At 34.3% G+C, this 12340-nt stretch overlaps 1 long non-coding RNA gene across 1 annotated transcript; it reads right to left on the bottom strand.

The window, feature by feature from the left end:
- Nucleotides 1-7583: 7583 nt before the first annotated feature.
- Nucleotides 7584-11389, bottom strand: LOC141689812 (uncharacterized). Its single transcript, XR_012562523.1, has 3 exons — nucleotides 11269-11389; nucleotides 8912-9010; nucleotides 7584-7903 (listed from the first exon to the last, which is right to left on the bottom strand). It is a non-coding gene; the product is annotated as an uncharacterized LOC141689812 (long non-coding RNA).
- Nucleotides 11390-12340: the final 951 nt, after the last annotated feature.

The following is a 12340-nucleotide window of genomic DNA, read 5'->3' as shown; positions in this document are numbered from 1 at the left end:
GGCAGTATATTTTATATATATACAATTCTCTTCAGTTCGTTCTTTTCTCTTCTTTTCATTTCATATAAGCTGAGAAGAACAACCCTTCCAGAAGGGGAGGTATTGCCGAATGACTATCTATCTGTGTGATAGAAGCCTAATAGGATATCATCTATTGTTTAATTGCTTGTCAAGTACTAAAGGCTGGCCAACTTCTGTACTAACTATGCGATATAACAAGTGTTCATGATCATAGTGATCTCTCAATAAATTCTTTTACTTCTATATGAAGGACCAAGCTTTCGAAGATGGAAGCAGCTAAAGGAAGTATTATCAGTACGGTGGTATTCCGATTCTAACGCGTTCGTGATACTAAGGTTGATGTGGTTATTAAAAGGTTATAGAACGCTAACGAGCAAAAGTGTAACCAGTATAGTATTATGTACGGAAGATAGTAATGACTACAAACTGGAAAAAATGGGTATTGAGAAGCAAAAGTCATAGTGCTAGAAGCTATGATGAGAGTCTGTGCAATAGACTTGAATGAATTTAGAATGATCACTTAACGCGGATTGAGTTTTCTTATGAAAATAGATCATATGTCATTATCGAGATGTCGCCTTATAAGATCCTTGAGGGAAGACAATGTCGATCTCCCTTATGATATGATGATGTTGTAGAGCGCAAGATGCTTAGACCAGCAGTGGTCCAAAGGACCAAGGATATAATAGATTTAATTAGAGGACGGCTGGTAGTAGCCCAAGATGGGCACACGAAGTATGTTGATTTGATATGAAAGGACAAGGAATAGGAAGTAGGGGACCTAGTGCTGTTATAGGTATTCTCTTGGAAAGGATGGATGAGGTTCGGAAAGAAAAGAAAGCTAAGCCCACGAATTGTTGGACCCTTTGAGGTATTAAGACATACTGGGAAGTTAGCATATGAACTAGCCCTACCCCCGAACATGTAGCAAGTTCATAACGTGTTCCACGTATCAATATTAAGGAAGTATAATTCGGATGCCAGACAAATAAGGGCATATGAGCGCATAGACATGCAACACGATATAACCTATATGGAGCAACCAGGAAGGGTTATAGATTGAAAAAGGAACAAGTGCTTAGGAGAAGGGTTATCAAACTATTCAGAGTTTGATGGAAGAACCACAATGTGGGAAAATTTACTTGAGAATTAGAAAGTGCAATGCTAAGAAAGTATCCCTATTCATTTTCTATCTGATTCCGGGACGGAATCCTTTTAAGGAGGGGAGACTGTAATAACCCCAATTTTTGGAATTTTTGAAACCCTTATGAATAGTGTTTTACTGATTACGCTGAATAAGAAAATTTTTCATGCCACACTATGTAGGGGCTCTTTTATTGATCTTCTGGGATATTATTAGTACTCTATATGATAAATAAGTGTATGTAAAGATCGTTAGAATCCAAATTCGAACACTTTGATTTTTCCCGAAAATCTACCAGATACAGAAAGAATTAAGTATAAGGTAACATAATAAAAAGGATTTAAATTCAAGGATTAAAAGAGAGGATCATGAAAGGAATATAATGTATTGAGAAAGGTTAAAGAAACCTAAGTAATAAGATCCCGGGTATGATCCCTCAAACGATAAACGAAAACGAAAGTTAAGTGAACCGTATAACAGATCAGCGGTCATTAGGCAAGCAATTAAGAGTTAATCAAGGAGGTTAGGGATGATGATGTCATCAAACCAACAAGAAGAGGACAAGTGTGGAGGGTGACATCACATGATGACCAAAGCATGACATAAGGGAAAGAAGTGTGGTTGATTTATAACCACACAATTTTTTTTTCATGGTTAAAAATGATTAAAACAAAACAAAAGTCAACCAACCAAGGCAAATCAAAACAAATCACAAAAAACACAAAAGCTCTTCCCTTTTCTTCATCAAGCTCTCGGCCAAAATAAATACAGAAACTTCAAACTGCCATATCTCCTTCAATACTCACTCAAATGTTGTGTTATATAGCTCGTTGGAAAGGTATTGAGATGACCTACAACTCTTGTTCACAAGTCTCATCCAAATAAGCATGGTAAGACCCTCATTTTTACAGTTCTTTCAATCGGACTTTTAGAAACTTTAAAGCCTAACTTTGTGTTCTTGATTTCTTTGGAAAGATCAAGCTTGTAGGAGGCTCCATAAGGCTTCCTAGTAACTTTCCACCCTCCAAGAAAGTTATAAATCTTCACACCCTTTAGTAATAAGTTTGAATGTTGAAGTTTGGAGATGGTTTGGATGGATGAGTAGTAATTTGAATGATAAGCATGATTCGAGCTTAATTGTTAAGTAGTTTAGTTGAATTTAGAGATGTTATAATATATGATTGGATTGAGATCCTTGAGCTTATTATGACTGAAATCAGTAGCATTGATGTGTATCTTGAGTTGTTGTTGATTGGTAGTTGGATTGATATGATTTGGAATGATAAAAATTTGGGAAATCGCGTAAACATAGCCGTCGTAATGTCCGATTTACTTTAGACTGTTTTTGCTCTTAACATCAGGACCCGAGAACTCCCTGTTAGGTTTTGACCATTGCCATGATTAGATAGTTAATGTTACAAGCTTCGTTTTGATATGTGGTTCATTCGAATCCGATGTACGGTTTAGGAGAAACGACCGTTTTATGTAACGGCGTTTCGCGACTGAACCATTACCCCTCGCCTTACTTTGAAACCTTGGTTAAGGACTTTAAATGACTATTTGGGGTATGAAACATTTATGTAAAGTGGATTAGGCAGTTGGTAAGGTGCTCGCAAAAGAATCTCCTTAAAACTCTTAATGCTAATTTATTAAAAATGGTGGAGCCGAGGGTACTTGAGCGACTTAAGTGAATCGTTAAGCGCGAAAGAGAACATTAGGACTCTAAATGGTTAAAGTCTAGTTTCTTAAGAGACCGGGGCTTAATTCCGACTTATGTTGTTGTTCATAGGTTATCGGACCCACTCCAAGCTTAAATCTATCCGGGAGCACTCAGGCAAGTTTTCGAGTTTTTAAAATGATTTTTAAAAGTTAGAGCGGATCCCAAAACTCATTTTTTATATATTTAAGATCTTTCTTTTTAAAGGAGATTTAAATACTCTCTCAAAACCAGAGGGATCCGGCTCTGTGGTGTATTTTATATTCGTAACAAGGTTGCGGTTTTGGTAAATGAATTGATTACTTACCCAACGTTCGGGAAGTAAGTCCATCTATTTGAGTCGGCATAAGCAACATGGGCTCAGTGGGCGTCCATGAAAGTCTAAGTGGCTCACTGGGAGTCCATCAAATGCGTAAGTGGTTGAGTGGCAGTCCAGCATAAGGTCCTATTGCGACCAGGGTGATGACCAGTGGGGAATTCGTCCGTCTACTAGTAGAAAAGGTTACTTATTGGTATCTTTGCCTGATCAGCAAGATATCAGGTTTATGCCAAGGTTTTGTCCTTTGCAAAATTCATTGGATATTGCAACTCTGTTTATAATTTTCATAACAGAGGTTTTCAAGGAGTGTATGAAATATATATATATAGGTGTATATATATATATCGGGACTTAATGAAGTATCTCGTAACTTTATTATTTATAATGATATTTCAAGGATTGAATCTATTCAAGTCTTATCTTGTAGTCTCATCTGGGTGATGAACTTTTGAAACTGATTATAACTTGAACGGTGGTAGTTCAAGTAGTATTCGGATATAAGTATATTGGAGTATCTTATAACTTCATCTTTTAAACTTATATCTAGTAAATGATTATCTTGTGCATGTCAAAGATTTTCGGAAAAATGTTGAGACAAGGTTAGATATAGGAGATCACCTTGCAACGATATTTTATACAGTTATAAACTGGAACTCTGTGTATATTATACATGTCAGAGGATTTCAAAGATTGTAAAAAGTATATATGTATATATATACTGAATATTTTGCGACTTGGTCGCGTTAAGATATCAGCTTGGTTCATTTCTTCTTGACCAAGACTTTCATGAGTACTATGAGAATGCTCATATATTGTTAATTATTATACATATTATTTCGGTGGGCTTGTTGCTCACCCTTGCTTTCTTCTTTCATCACACAACATCAGATAGACAAGATGAACATGACCAAGCTCCCAATTCGTGAGCAGATAGGAAACGTTCCGCAGTTTCCTATAGGCGTTGATGTCGCTGTAGCTGAGGTAGGAACTACCAATAGGCTAGGCTTTCAACTTTTGATGTACCAGACTTATGTATCTCTATCAATTGTAATAATGGCAAAGAAATGTAAATTTATTCAGATTCCCTTTTAAGGTGTAATGGCATATAATTTTGGAATAAAATGACTCATGTTATTTTTGGATATTCATCTCTGAGACTATAACTTGTGGTGTGTGTGTTTATTATGGGGTCACAGTACAGAGTAGTTGATTGTTTATTAAGATTGGGTGTTATTAAGGGAAATGGAACTCGTGACAACCGGGATCCCCGACCCCGGATTTGGGGGTGTTACAGTAGTCAGGGCAGAGTTCCAGCTCCTTTCGTGTCAGGCTCCTCTAAGGTAGTCGTGCTGGACCAAAGATGGTCTGTTGAGTTGCTGTGTTAAGTTAGCTGCGTCAGAAAGATTGTTGTAAGTTGGTTGGTGTTAGTTGTAACCTAAATCATACTTAAACCTGGCAAAGATATTGGTAAAAAAGGGTCGTAGTTATGTATTGTTAATTATTTGGATTGAATTATGATGGTTATTATTGTTTTTAATGACGTCAACTCCTGACCCCGGGGTTGAGGCCGTCAAAATTTCTTATACTCTGATTACCTTATGCAAGTCTTATAAGTTTGAAACAATGTTCACTCGTGTTCCATTATAGTTTTTATCTGTATTGGACTAACTTGAACTATTTTGAGCTAATAAGATTTGATTGAGTAGCATTGTCAAAAGAATCAGAAAGCATGATCATCTAAGACATCCTTCATGAATCCATATTGTGGTAAGTAAAGGTAAAAGATTTCTGGTTCTGAGACCACTCTATTTTTTATCATTAAATTCTCTGATATTGTACTTCGGATGTTTGTGATCTTCAACACCCTCAGTGGTTTTAAGAACTGACTATGAGCCTATCAAACCTCATAGGTTCTAACCTAAGTCATTAGAACTAAACACTTCTCAACAAGTATTCCATTACCTTACTCTGATATATCTCCTATATTCTGCCCTTATTCACTTAATTTTCTTGAGATATCAACTTAGTGATCAGATAAAATTACCATTTGGTATTGGAATTGTGTTGAGAATGAGGGATGTAATGCCAAGAAGCACCACATAAGGAAGGAAAGGACAACCCTATAGCTCTGTCTCTCATGAAGAAGTGGAGTATCTATAACCTGAGACATCTGTAAGCCCATCTGTATTCTCTCAAAAGGATATGGAGCTGAAAAAGGCATATAAACAGTTTCTAGATGTATTCTCCCAACATAATGTTATCTATTAAAAATTCTCCTGTCATCCAGGGCATCTTTATGAGAGTCACTGCCCCTTGATTAAAATATTTCCAATGCACATGTGAGATTCACACACACAAGGAATGTATTGATGCAACAATCATTATTAAACCATATCAAGGTCAATAGCAATGGTTGAAATCCTGGATCATGTTTCTGCTCTTTATCTTTGATTTTAATTCTTAGATCATAGTATTTGATATGAAAAATGATCTTGGACTCTGATTTTTGGATTAAGGTTAAAATCCTAAGATCTGGGGCACATTTATCTATACTCTGACAAGTATGGATTTATGGTCCTGGAGACTCTGATAAGTCTTCACAGACTTTAGAAGAAATATTTGATCCCTAATGGCATATCATTGATCATTGGTTATCTTTCCAGAATTCAAATCTGGAAATGATTTTGACTTAGTCAAAATTAGAGTTCATAAATAAGGACTCAGATATCATCTGTCGGGTTTATGAGGTATACTTCTTTATGGAAGTTGAGGGATATCAGGAATTCTGCCACTTAAAATAATCCGAATTTCCCCTCTCAGAAGGAACATTTATGAATCTTTTGACTGAGAGTTTCCATCTTTGAAGGTGGAAGGCAACTTTTCTATGAAAAAAGATTTTCTTGCAGGTACACTTGGATGTTTGGAGCTTTGAGTGAGTGACACATTGTGAGACTGAGTGACAAACACTTGAGTGTAAAGTGGAGTGAAATACATTGTGAGATCACTAAACAGAAATCACACACTTGCACTGTGAGGAAATGGTTACCAAATAATCTCTTCACTTGGTTGGTCGATCCTAAGATTCCACTATGATACACTTTAAAGGATTACTCAAATAAGGGGGATAGATTATATAAAAGATTATGGAAATTATCAAGATTCAATAGTTTTTCCGAAACTAAGAAGGAGGATCCAACTTTATTGTACTAAGGAGGGGATTCTTCATCTTAGGGGGAGAGATTATTCGGTTTCGATTTTCTGAGTTCCAAAATGTTTTCTATGTGCTTTATGGGAAAATATGAAGATCATTGAAGACAATATTTGGAAGACGTATATATGAGCAACTTTACATAAGGGAGAGAAAAATATGTTCTCTGCTGAAGCTTAATATGTTTAGAAAATGCGATAGATATAAGATAGGAATATTTCCAAGTCCAGGATTGAAAGTTGAAAGTTGATTGAAGATTTTTGGTTATGTTAGTTGAGTTATCCTCCAAACTGTTGCTTCTCCATTATTATTTGACCTTCAGGTGTAACAGTCAAATAGGGGGAGATTGTTGAGCAAGATTGAAGCTCTACGTATAACTCAACAATATTGGTTTGGATAACTCAACATAGAACAAGGAATTTGAAATAATATATATTCCACTAGAATCAATATAGATTGTTTATTGGGCATATACACAAAGGTTTTGGTAGTTGCAGTGAAGAAGACGTCAACAGTGATCCGTATGAAGTTCATTAATATTTTCAGGTATCGGAGGAATAAGGTTGGAGTCATTCAAAGAAGTTATCAGGATCAATGTGAAGACCTCAAGGATTCCTAGTAAAGTTGGTTATATTTGGTAGAAGACTTAACAGTGGTTTGTACGGGCATAATATGAAGGATTGAGAGCGTAACTAGTCGTCTGTGAACTAAACCCTTGCACTAGACGTCACTGATCCGTGAAAGGAAACAGGGTATTATTTTTAAAATTACTGTTGAGTGATTTTTGTACTCAAGAGGATTGAAGATATTTTAAAGTGCAAAGACTCAGAGATTAGAAGGCTTGAAGATACAGAGGACTACAGCCCGAGGATTTACAGAATTTGTTTAATCAATGGCTGATTTTTTATTAAATGAATAAATGAAAATCAATTCATTTATTTATTTAATTTTACATCAACAATTGAGTTTGAATAAAAAAAGTAATTTGATTTTTTATTTAAACGAATAAATGAAATCAAATTCATTTATTTATTTAACTTAAAATCAACAATTGTTTTATTTTATCCTAATTTAACAAATTAATTTTAGAAGCTGCCATCCAAACAAATACACTCGGTGATTAATAAAGGAAACCAGCCAGATTTCTCAGCATGCATGCGGTTGTGTCAGTTACGTTACGTTCTATAAGAAAAGAAACCAAGTTTGTATAATCAAAGGATTTGGCAGGTTTGGTGGGTTATTTATTCAACAAAAGAAATCAGGAACACAGGTTGCACATCAAAGAATGGCAGGTTCTATTTTCGGTTTTTCAACGCAAAGGCACAACGCGTGTAACACACTCTCCTGTTGCCTTTGGTTTCATTTCCCCGTGACATGCACAATGTGCGTGCAAATTCTCCTGTCTTCTTAGTTGTTCAGCCGCGTGCATATCACTCATGAATAACAAACAACATTCGGGAGATTCTTGTACAAATAGGGGCCCACGTGAATAATCTGCGTGAATGAGAAATAGTTGAAGTTAGTGCGTTAAAAAAGAAAAAGGAAGCTAAGTTTCTATAACATGCAAGTAACACGGGAGCCTATGAAACTCCTTTGTAATCGCAAGTAAGTTTCCTTGTAATTCTTGTCACAATTGCTGATATTTCTAAGTGCTTTGTAGGGTAATATAAGTCGCCAGTAAATTCTCCTTACTTCCATGGTCGCAAGTAACCCTGTGAAAACGAATGCAAGTGTACTACTTCTACTTCTCCGAGTCGCAACTAAGTGGTTCTCTTGTAGTCACAAGAAACAAAATAAATCCAAGGCAATTGTTTTCCTATTACTAAATGGAGTTGCAAGTAATGTGTTAAATTAAAAAATGACTAAGGAAAACTCCCAGTGATTTACTAGTCGCCAGTAAATGGAAAACAAATATTTAAGGATGCAAGTAACTTGGAAATGCAAGTTGTATCAATTTAAATGTATGGTCCTGGTGCAGCCACGTAGTCAGCTTCTCTCTACAGCCTACCACTCTATATAATCAATATATTCAGATTGAAATTAAATCTCTTCATTTTTTACAACAGTGCGGATCTCTTGCAAAATAATCTCAGCGCTTATTGAAAGCTTGATTTGACAAGGAGATGTCATTTCCAATTTGATTCACACCATTTAAATCCTTACAAACTTGTAACACTTATTATTTAAAGCTTCTTTGATGTGACGTCCTCTAAATCGGGGGTCTAGATTTGGGGGTCACTAACTGATAAACTATAAAATAATATACACAGCGGAATTAAAATACTATTTATGACCCCTGCATGCATAAGGATCGAGCACATGTTATAATATGAAATAGACACTAAAACAAATTATTAGTTATTACAACTACAAACCTGATTAGGAAAACCTCCACATGAAGTTATAATAATCCTCAAAAGTCTAATAAGTTTTAAAAACCAGTTCATTGTTATTATTACACTACAAACTAATTTATAAACTACACCAACTCCCAGATCCTACCTTCTGCTGTTGGGGAACCTGAAACCTAAAGACCTGAGGATGTACCAGAGGCACCCTCTTCCTAGCAGTGTGCAACAAACGAGGCATCTCAAGCCCTCTCTGAAATATCAGCACAATAAAACAAGTATGAGCTATGAAATGATCAGCAAGCAATATAAATATGTGCTCAAAAAAGATAAGAAGAGTATTATGCTGATAAAAAACAACAAATAATCAATGATATTTGAATAATAACTGAATCTAACAGTAAGCTTATAAAATAGTAAGCAATAAGTTTTAGATAGGGAATCACAATATTCTGGCGGATGCACTACCACAGGTTGATCAGCCACTATGATAGAGCTGGATCATGATTCGTAGAATTCATATCCCAAACACGAGTACTCAAACAAAAGCTACATACCGGCTACAACCGATATGTACTTTAAATAAAAAGGCACACTATGGCCAAGGACAAAATTATATTAACATATTTCAGTTAACACAAAGCCCTAATGCTGGACTGTCCGCCCGGGTTACTTACGCATCTTCCAATCAACATATTTTTCTTTCATAAAGGAATCGAATAGATCGATATCCTACCATAATCTATTCCCCATTTCTCATGATCCCGAGTAATCTCAACAACTAATGGCGAGATAACTAGTAAGATTAGTTATTCGCTAAATATCAATATCATGTTTCACTATATAGAGTAAAATGAGATAGCGTAGTTATTCACTATCTATTAGGATTAAGATCAATATTTTAGTAGAACAATTACTAAAATTATATGTCTCAACAATCTAAGCGTATTCAAAAGTACTGTATCAAGAGGATTAACCTAATAGCAATATCATTCTCAAGTATATAACATTTGTCTATTCTGAAATTAGAACAGGACAGGGGTACTTTCCTGGTATGAAAAGACTAAACTTAACCTTTTATAACCCTTTCTGCCCTCCTGGACTTGATTCCATAAATCAAATACATTTTTTTTAATAAACCAGACAAAACTCGAATGACGTTTATACGTCTCAGTGTCTACCCGATCGTTTATCTAATAATGGCATCGAAAGTTGTAAATAGATAGCATACATATCACATAGCACGTAATCATATTATTCACATAACATATAAGTCAGATCGATAAATGATAGGTCTTGGTGTTTTTAAAACTGAAATCGGGTCAAAATAAGAATGTTTCGATAAGTATTCGACTCAAAACGACTCGTAAAACAAATGAACTTTCGATAAAAAAAGGATTTGGATCTCGAAAGTATTTTTAATGGAAGCAGAATATTTTTCTGAGTCTAGACCTGTTCGTTTCGTATTAAACGGATGAACGGTTTATTTATTATGATTAAAATAAGAATAAATCAATTAATATTGATATTAATTGATTTTTAAATACTCAAAAATAATTTTAAAAAGCTCAAAATAATTTTAGGAATTATTTGGCTTAATTATGAATAATTATACTTTATTCAACTATTTATAAATAAAATGAATTGATTAAATGAATTAATCAATTAATTAAATCATAAATAATCATTTAAAATAAATTATAAATAATTAAAACAAATCTGAATTTTTGAAAATAATAAAAAAAGTAATTTTTGAGAATTTAAAATAATTCAGTTAATTATTAAAATAACTAACCAAATTAAATTTTGAAATTAAAATAATTTTTAGAAATTAAAAACTGAATTTTAGAATTAAAAATAAAAAGAAAACTTCAGAAGCCCTTTTTAGAATTGGAGTACAGGGCTGGGGAGATCAAATGGTGGTTACGGGGGGGTTCTCGCCGGAAAAAGGAAGAAGGTGACCGGAGATTCGTTGGTTTCTGGAATTTCCAGATTCTGGTCGAATCTCCGACCACTTACCGGACTTCCGGCGAGCCAAAAACGGCCCCTTACAGTATCGTTCTGCCTCGTTTTCTATCACAATAGATTCCCTGTGCTTCCAGTAACAATTATGCTACCATAACAACCACAATCAATCGTTAATTTGTCTTGTCCGATGAATTCAAATCAAAATCCGGCAAAAAAACGGCAAAATCCAATTAACTTTAATTCTCCACCAAAATCTATGTATTACCTATCAAAATGAAGCTACTAATACCAGTAATCTATTCACAGTCTTATAATCATCACATAACCAAGAACAAATCCAGAAATTCGATTTAAAAAATCCGACATAAAACCAAAACTCGGTTTATATCAAAACAAAATCAAAATCATACAAATAATATATGAAAATGATCCCTGAGACCTCAGGAACAATAATTAATCATCAAAAACATCAAACAACCACTAAACAAACAAAAATGAATTTAAACCAAAAATTTAAAAAATTGAAATTAATAAATAATCAACCTTAATCGAAGATTTGTATATGAAATTGATTGTCTTGATACAAGCTTCGCAACGGTATCAAGAACACAATCAACGGCTTCTTGTATTGACCAGAACGATTGATTCTTTGATTTCAGTATTTTGAAAACTAGAAACATAAAATAAAATGAAAGAACGGTGATATATATATATATGTTTGCAGGATAAAGACTGACTGAAAATAAGATAAATACAAGGCTTATTTATATTTACACAAATGATCCCGATAAATCTCAAAGCGGTACCTTTTTTCTCGTTTAATTTAATTTACAAGCCCGGAAAATAATAATTTACAAGGAAAAGCTGTAAAAAGATACATTATAGATAAATACAATATTTATGTCAAAATTCCTGAAAATTGTGCACATTTCAAAAATATGAAAACACGAACTATCAGAAGAGTCCTTGATTTTATAAAATTAGATGTACAGATTTTGTGGGCTTTTACGTCCACGTCGGGTCCCGATCTGATAATTTTTCGGAAACCAAAATAATTTCAAAATTTAATATAATCCCCGAAAACACAGATAATAAGCGCGGACAAACATAAAACAAGTTTTAACAATAACACGGAAGAAATATAATCTGACTATCCAGATTACTGATTGATTCATATAATCGCATTTTAACACTACGCCATAAGTGAGCTATTGTAATGCCTAAATTGTGTTACAATAGGCCCCAAAAGCGTTACAATAGGTCTATTGTAACAATAGGGGGCGTTACGTATACGAGCATTACAATAGACACCCTAATGTAACACTTCACTGATCTATTGTAACAGAGAGGAAAACGTTACAATAGGCACCTACTGTAACACTAGCAGGCCCAAATGTAACACAAAATGAGTAATACAATAGCTTGATCAAGACTGCATAAGTGGGACCCACAAGGTAGGGTCCCACAGCCTATTGTAACATTCTGTTTTATCTATTGTAACACCAATTTTTTGTAATTAAGCAACACTAGCATATGTAATATAAAACTATATGTAAACATATATTACACTAAAATAGTTAGATGTATAAATCCCATATATAATTAATAAAAAATC

The sequence above is a fragment of the Apium graveolens genome, chromosome 10 (assembly GCF_009905375.1).
Source record: "Apium graveolens cultivar Ventura chromosome 10, ASM990537v1, whole genome shotgun sequence".
In the NCBI taxonomy this organism is placed as follows: Eukaryota; Viridiplantae; Streptophyta; class Magnoliopsida; order Apiales; family Apiaceae; genus Apium; species Apium graveolens.
Note: the sequence above shows the minus strand (reverse complement) of the source record. Positions and strands in the feature narration are given on the sequence as shown.